Source organism: Chelonoidis abingdonii, chromosome 20 (assembly GCF_003597395.2).
Source record: "Chelonoidis abingdonii isolate Lonesome George chromosome 20, CheloAbing_2.0, whole genome shotgun sequence".
NCBI lineage: Eukaryota > Metazoa > Chordata > Testudines > Testudinidae > Chelonoidis > Chelonoidis abingdonii.
The window spans coordinates 17,311,765-17,320,448 of NC_133788.1; the positions used below are offsets into that span (position 1 = coordinate 17,311,765).

At 40.7% G+C, this 8,684-nt stretch overlaps 1 long non-coding RNA gene across 1 annotated transcript in view; it reads right to left on the reverse strand.

Moving 5' to 3' along the window:
- LOC142047981 (uncharacterized) overlaps positions 1–8,355 on the reverse strand; it is a 99,833-nt gene extending 91,478 nt beyond the window's left edge. Inside the window, exons 1-2 of the long non-coding RNA XR_012657324.1 lie at positions 8,186–8,355; positions 6,154–6,189 (exon numbers count right to left, since the gene is read on the reverse strand). This is a non-coding gene — a long non-coding RNA (uncharacterized LOC142047981). The remainder of the gene's footprint in view (positions 1–6,153; positions 6,190–8,185) is intronic.
- Positions 8,356–8,684: the final 329 nt, after the last annotated feature.

Here is an 8,684-nt window from a genome sequence, read left to right on the forward strand (position 1 = left end):
ATGCAGAAAGCAAACAGTGTAAATGGTGAAAAGAAAAGTTCTGTTTCAAAGTCCTTTCTGTTTGAGTCACGTAAGGAATTTCAGCTCAGATGGGGGAAGGATTTTTTACTTTAAATAGCAATTTTAATCCTGACAATGTTGTTAAATCCACAGATGAGTAGCACTGTGTATTATTTTGGCATGAGGAGGAAGCATAAGCATCGATTCTTGCCCCACCGCACGTGAGCCTATCCTGCAGCCGGCTTTAGGTCTTACTGCAATGTCACAAATGCGGAAAAAAAAAGTGAGCCAGGTTTGACTTGTGCTCCTAAGAGGAGGAAACGGCTTTTGAAATATAGTTGCTTCTTTAACGATAAGACCATTGACAGGAACATGAATGTCATGAATACTTTGATCTCTAGGCTCAGAAGCTTCAACCACAATTATGAGTCAAGAGGGGTGAACATGGGCAGCAGCTAAAGGAACACCCTAGAGAGTGATGCAGTAATTAGAGACAAAACCCAGCACATCTCTGCCTACACCACTCGCCTGAACCAGGGAGGGGGTGAGCGTGGCAGGAAAAAAGCCATATCCTTCAGAGAAACATAAAACCGACACGACTTTATACATTTCAAAGCAAAAATCTTCAAAGATAGGTAAAATGCTAATTCCGCTAATCTAGATTTTTATGTATATGCTCTGAAAAGGTAAAGCAAATTAATCACCAGCTTTACCCTCTAATATATATCTGTGGTACAAATATATTACAGCATGTCAGATCTAAGGAGATATATCTGAACAGCGGTTGTTAAAAGAGCGTTTCCCTTTTCATGCTCTAATACAGTTATTTTGATCTTTCAGTCTTCATATTTTTTGTTCTCATCAAAGGAATGATGGCGCTAGAGATTAGGATGTTATTTATTTCCCTCTCACTGTCCTACCGGTGTTAATCACTTCTAGTGTCAACAGCTGCATAAGTCTGGCTGCTGCCAGAGAATACACCTTGCAATGCTCTTGGAACGGACTAGAGAAACATTGCTGAACTTCCCTGCTGGTCAGAGCAGTTCCTGCTGATAACCCAAGACAAACATTTCTTGTTTTAGGTTAGAATGACCTCTCCCTCCCCATTTCGCCCCAGAAAAACCCTGGACTACAATACATTAGGGGAAATCTTACGCAAATTAACAGCAACAAGTTGAAAGAGACCTCGATGAAGTACATCCAGGTCAATTGCTTAATTTGTTGAAATGATAAACCATCTGTCCCAGATTGTCCCACAAAGGTACTTGCTGGATTAAAATCCTGCTATATGATGGAAAAAGACACCTGAGTTATACCCAGCTTGATTCCACACATCAAAACAAATGGCTTAGAAGACACAGACAAAGGTGGGAAATGCCATGCTGCTGGGAAAACACACAACTAAACTCCATGCCCCTCTCCCACAAGGGAACCTACTCAACTGAAACGCCCAGGCTACAGTTGAGGAGATTAATGATGCTAGTTTTTCTACATTCCACTACAGACGCTGTGGTAGGGCCCAGAAAACTTTAGATTGGCTCGAAAGGGTTGAGTTTTGCCCCATCAAGATCATCCCAGGGGTCCTGGCAGGCAACAGTACTTATGCATTTGGCATTAGATGATACCTCCAAAGTTTTTTCTGAGAACTGAGAAGCATTGGGAACCAAGCCAGTTAGGAGAGGTGACATTTCCTAGTGGTTAGAGCACCTAACATGGAATTGGGACTCCTAAGTTCTGTTCCTGGCTCTTCAACTCTGTGACATTCAGTAAGTCACTTAGGCCTGGTCTAAACTTAAAAGTTTTGTCAGCAAACCTACATCGGTTGAGTGTGAAAAATCAGCTTTGCTGACAAAAGCCATAATGTAGACGCAGTTATATCAGCAAAAAACTGGTTTAGTTTATTTCACTCAGGGAACTGCTATACGTAGTGTCTCCCTGAGGAGGGTTTCCCAGTACAGCTATACTGGCAAACCCTTTGAAGCACAAACAAGGCTTAGGCCTTTCGAAATTCAGTCATCATGGAGAGGTTCCTTCATTTGGAAGGAAGGTGCTATAGCATATTAATTCTTCTTCTAGCCAACAGGACTGCATCCTGAGACAGTCCCAAAACCTGTGTGGAGAGACCCACATCTCCAGCCCCCGTCTGTTTCATCAAGGCCTGCGCACGGTTATCTACATGGGGACCAGTGTGAACAAAATATAATTTTCTGTTGAATCAGCCTTAAACATAGTAGAGTTTTTAATGTTTTGCAAAGCACTTCCTCTGTTGGCTAGGGCGGGTTCAAGGATAAACACAAACCTTTGTTTCAGGGCTGGAACAGGCAATCTAAATTAGGGAAGGTCTAATTCCTAGCTGACGGAAACCGCAATGTTGGTCTCCTTTTTCCTCCCTGCCCCATTTGTTTTTTGTCCCTTTTTACTTGTTAGTTCTCCCCTTTTTGGGGGTGGAGGAAATCAAAATATAAACGCATAAATAAATACATAAATCTGTGATATACAAGTACAAAGCAGTAGTACAAATTACCTACTTATCTATAATTAACTCACAAGTAAGATTTTAGCAGGTGGGAAATTAAACCCAAGATAGAGTGACTTATACTTCAGATCAAGTCCAAACACTGTGATGTTCCTGTTCCATTTTATGTAGGTGCAGTCATCAGCCGATGTTAACTATACATTCATTTATATAGGCTCCAATTCAGCACAGCAGGTAAGTATACAATTAATTTCATTCCTATTTAGCAAAGCACTTGAACAGCTGCTTAGCTTTAAGCATATGCTTCAGCCCCATCAAGGTTAATGGGGTAAGCACTTGCCGAACAGAGACGGATTGATGAATCAGGGCCTCATACCATGTAAAGAAAAAAAAAATGTTCATCTCAAACTCTAGTGGTCCTTAACTATAATTTAAAAGCAAAAATCACTGAGACAACAAAATCAGCAACCTTTTCTAGTGTATACTGCAGAAGCCAATTAGGTTATGCAGCAAAAGGGGAAAAAATGAGGAAGACTACCCCATCCTTTCTAAAGATGACCTTTCAAGCACCATCCCAATCCTTCAAAAATCTCCCAGGAAAAGAAATGGGCCGGTCATGATTTTGTAATGAACGGTTACTATTTTGGGATTTTAAACAAAATAACGATGCAGATAACAATAAGAGGTTTCCCCAAAACAAATGGATCTTTTAAAGGTCACAACTAGTGAATGGAAAGTTCACATATATTGATAATGATAAAAATATTCATTACTGTCAATCAATCTATTTGTAAAACAACCAATAGACAAAAGTGAGTTCAGCAGCCAAAATATCAGTTTCCTATTGGATAGGTGAGTAATTTTTTTTTTGGTAGCATTGAAAAAAGAGAAAAAAATGGGTTGGTTAGATGTTCATGGCTGACTAACTTAAGTCCATTTGCACACCCAGTTTATACGTTCAAATTAACAGTCCTGAACTACAAGAATGCTAACCATTTCCCCCTCACGCTTTGGATATACCAAGTAGGACTCAAACCAGTTTGATTGTAACTTGCTTCTACCTGATTATTATACAAAAGTTACTTGCTTAGCCCCCGATTCAACAGAGCACTCTTTGTGCTGACCTTTACACATGTGAGTAGTCCCACTAAAGTCAAGACCGTAGGTGATGTAATCAGCTTTCCCAAACACGTCTTTATTCAGGTTGTGTATAGACTAGAGAAGTACCCATTCCACAAGCTAGGTGTCCTTGATAATCTAAAAGCATACATGAAGACTGAACCAGCAGCTGTCATCATGATATATAAAAATTGAGGTCTACCATCTCAACTCTGAAATAAAAAAAACCTGCCACAGAAAAGTTCCACATAGCTAGCAAAACATCATTGTCCAGACAAGTCCAGTGTGTCTGAAACATGTAAGCATGCATAAACATGGGCTTATGGAAAACAGATCCCGTCAAACTAACTTGATATCTTTTTCTGATGAGATTACAAGTTTGGTTGATAAAGGTAATAGTGTTGATCTAATATATTTAGACTCCTACAAGGCATAGGACTTGGTGCTACACAACATTTAGATTAAAAAGCTAGAAAAATATAATATTAACATGGTGCCCATTAAATGGATGGAAAGCGGATGGATAAATAAGTCTCAAAATATAGTTACAAATGGGGAACCATCATTTGAGCAGGTGTGTTTCTAGTGGGATCCAACAGGGATCTGGTCCTGGCCCTACACTATTTAGCATTTTTTAAATCATTGCTGATAAAGTTTGAGATGATATAAAAATTGGAGGAGTGGTAAATAATGAAGGGGACAGGATGATCTGGATTGCTTGGTAGGTTGGCTGCAAGCAAACAATGTGCATTTTAATGCCACTGAATGTACACATATCATCGAGGAACAAAGAATGTTGGCCATGCTTACAGGATGGGGGACTCTATCCCGGGAAGCAGTGACTATGATAAAGATTTGAGGGTTGTGGTGGACAATCAGTTGAATGTAAACTCCCAGCATGACACTGTGGACAAAAGGGACGACTGCAATCTTTGGGATGCATAAACAAGAGCATCTTGATCAAGTGTAGAGAGGTCATTTTAGCACTAGTGCAACTGCTACTGCAATCCTGTGTCCAGTTCTGGTGCCCACAATTCAAGAAGAATGTTGATAAATTGGAGACGGTTCAGAGAAGAGCCATGAGAATGATTAAAACATTAGAAAGCATGCCCTATAGTAATAAACTCAAGGAGCTCAATCTATTTTTCTTAACAAAGAGAAGGTTAAGGAGTGACTTCATTACCGTCGGTAAGTACCCGCATAGGGAACAAATATTTGATAATGGGCTCTTCAATCTAGCAGAGAAAGGCAGAACGCAACTCGTGGCTGGAACCTAAAACTAGACAAATTCAGACTGGAAATAAGGTGTACATTTTTAAACACAGAGTAATGAACCACTGGAAGAATTTATCAAGTGTCATGCTGGATTCTCCATCGCCGGAAATTTTAAAATCAAGGTTGCATTTTTTTCTAAAAATAAGCCATAGGAATGTGTGTGTGTGGAAGGTCTCTGGCCTGTGTTATACAGGAGGTCTACTAGGGTGACCAGACAGCAAGTGTGAAAAATCGAGATGAGGCTGGGGGGTAATAGGAGTCTATACAAGAAAAAGACCCAAAAATCAGGACTGTCCCTATAAAATCGGGACATTTGGTCACCCTAGGAGGTCAGACTAGAAGATCACAGTGGTCCCTTCTGGCATTGGAATCTATATGAAATCTATGAAAGTAACACACCAGGCTGTGTGTGAATCTAGGGCTGCTATAGGCTGGACTGAACCTGTAAAGTCACTATTTCAAAATAATGTTTTAAAAGACTACATTAGCTCCCAAACTAAGGAATATGTCAGATCCGTGGAATAGACTAAGAGGGACTGCTAGTAATGTATACAGGTGCACCGATAATTATTTGAACGAGCATTTCCAGCATAACAAATCCCAAAGAGACAAGAAATAGGAAAAGACCGCAGGATATAATGTCTTTGAAAAAGGTTAAACCAGTGACATTGGCTATCAGTCGCATTGTGTTCCTTGCCTTAAAATGCTGACACTTACTTTTGATGGTAACTACACGGCATAGGGGCACCTTTGCTTTCACATCAGATCTGCTGACATGAACAAGAGCTGATTCAGATGGGCATCCAAACATTAAAGTCCTTGCCTGTTTCCATAAAATGATTGGCAGGATGCCTACTGTTAGGCGGGTGGTCGCTGCGCTGATAAATGGCATCTTGATAAAAAACTTTGCTACACTTTTAGCAAAAAAAAAAAAAAGAAAAGGCAGCATATTCTTTTTCTTTTTTAAATTACTTGACTTCTGAGAGATGAGATGTCTCATTTCTAACAATCAGACCCATCTGATGATTTTGACCATTAGGATCCACTCCAAGAACAAGAGGGGTTTTTCCTTTTCAGCCTGAGCTCAGCTGAAACTGTCCTCAGATTTCTCTGGGAAAATCGTAGCCATGGCTTGCAGGAAGATAACTCACAGTAAAACAAAACTGAAATTCAATATCAATTCTGAGACATACAGGCCTGATCCACAAAGCCAGTTTCTGCCTGCAATTTAAACTTCAACAAATGCATATTTCTTAAAAAAAAAAAAAGCACAGATCACTTACTGCTGATTTCCAGCTAATCCATCAGTAGATCGCTGCCTGAAAAAAAGAAAAAAATCTCATTTCAAGCCCTGATAATATTTCGTTCAGCTTTTGTAGCTTTTTAGGAACTTAATTCCAGGCATTTCTCTTAACATAAGGTTTAAAGACTCCTTCAAAGATTAATTTTCTTTTACATCTGTATGGTATAATGGGAGCTTTTTCCTCTCCTCCAGAGATCAAAATGCTGTTTAATTTCTACCCCCTTCCACCCTTTCTTTTTTTTTTAAATCCTTCAAATATCTTGTGAGTTGGGAGGCCCAGGCAGAGCGCTCTACTGATGCTGATACTTTACACATATTCCAGCCCCAGGCTCTGCATGGAATAAGATTGTCATGAAAACAGTAGTAGCAGTGATGACACTGACTGTTTATTATTCATTCCTTTACAAAGATGGAATGTCATCTCGTGACCTAGCAACAATGCTGGGAGGGTGAAATATGCACTCTGCTTGGCTTTCACTGGACATTAGGGCTACCCCTAGACAAACCCACAACCACTATGACCTTGCTCCTATAGTGCTGGTAGGGGATGGAAGATTGTTGGGCTCCAGCAAAATGTGTCTACCACCAGTTGCAGTGTGTGGAAGTAAATCTCAATCCCTCTTGAATGACCACTCCTCCTGTCTCTATTTCATGACCAGAAAATGGGGGTTGGTGCAGGGAGAGGAATGGGAGGGTGAGATTTTCAAAGATGTCCAAAGGATTTTAGGTGCTCAATTCCCCTTGAAATTATATGGCTTGGAGACTCTGCCATAGTATGCAGGGAGATACTTCAGCACAAACTGAGGTCCCTTCGAAGGCCTCGCTCCTGCTATTAGGCAGGAATAATGGCATTTTCCCATCCTGAAGTCCCACTAATTATGGAACATTCCCTATACATGAATGGTCCATGCCACGGGGGTGGGGGCAAAGGGGGAGAGGGGCAGAAGGCCAACAGTTAAAGAGAAACATCTAAGTATGTCCAGTTATGGATCACTGGCGGCAGAGTGGTAACAACAGCAGCAAATGTTATGCTGCCGGACCAGGATGACCCAGCAGTGTGGGGACAAAGTATCAGTGACAAATTGGGGCCTTCTACTAGTTCAAAAAATCCAAGCAAATCTGGACACTCCAGGGCCAAGATTAGAGAGCTGTGCTGTGGGTTTAACAGCATGACTCCCATCGACCTCAATAATGGGGAGTACTCACACTACATAAACGCAGCACACTGTATGAAATGTGCCCATCAATACCAAAATAAGTTGGGACAGGGCACATGGGATTTCATGGAAAGGCAAAGTGACTGAGGCCACATAATCCGCCTACCACTGATGCTATCTCATGCTGTAGATTTATCTTTCCATCTGCCCATACACCCATCACCATAGTTTCACAGGGCCACACATACATTAATGAACGTATCCCCGTTGCACCCCTTTAAGATGGAGAAGCACTGTCATCATTTACTGTGATTTTGGGGAACAGACTCAGAAAAATTAAGTGACTTGCCTGCGGTCACAGAGCTAGTCAGTGACAGAACCAGGAAGTGAATCAAGATCTGCTAGTCCAGTGCCAACCAGCCACAAGAAAAGATAGGAGAAAGTGCAAGAAATAGAGCTTTTTCCCCCAAAACACAGACACAGCACTTCCTACACAGGAGCAGGAAAGATGGCCCAGTGGCTAGGGACTCAGAAGAATTGGGTTCAAATCCCAGCTCTGTTACAGACTTCCTACATGATCATGGGCAAGTCACTTAATCTACCTCGTACCTGAATTCCCCTCTGTGAATGACAACACTTCTCTACCTTGCGTTGGGAGGATAAAACTCTTTAATGATTGTGAGATACCTGGGTACTACAGAGATGAGAGCCATATAGATAGAACAGAACAGTTGGAGTCCATGGCCAAAAGTTATATGTTTCTTGCATGGGGTGAAGGAATTTATCTGTACAATCACCACTGGGTTTAAATGTCAGCCAGCTTTCTCGTATCTCATGTCTGTCTTGTTTACTTACACTGTAAGTTCTTCAGGGCAGGGACTGTGTACTACAATGTCTGGTGCATTGGGGCACGGTTCTCAGTTGGTCCTTAGACAATAACATCCTCACCTTGGTATCAGTCAAGGTCTGATGGAGATTGCTTGGATAACTGGACTTCAGTCCTGCTTCTCTGTCGTATGACTCGAATCATGTAGAATTCATCTTGGAAACAAAACAAAAAAAACCCACAACCCACATGAGTGTGAAATACGACTGCCAATAAACTAATCCTCAGCAATCAACAAAATTAATTGTGTGAACATCATTGATCAAACCTACTTAACACATTGAGTATACAGAAAGCTGGAATGTAATTTCATTACCAATCTGCTCCATCCTAATGAAATTTCTAACAACATTCTAATTTTGATTTCGGTTAAGGAGAGAATGATGGAAATTTTCTTTAGCCTCTCTTGTAAGGTTTTATTTTATTGGTTTTCTGCAGTTTCAATGATCCTAATTTTTTTTAATTTGA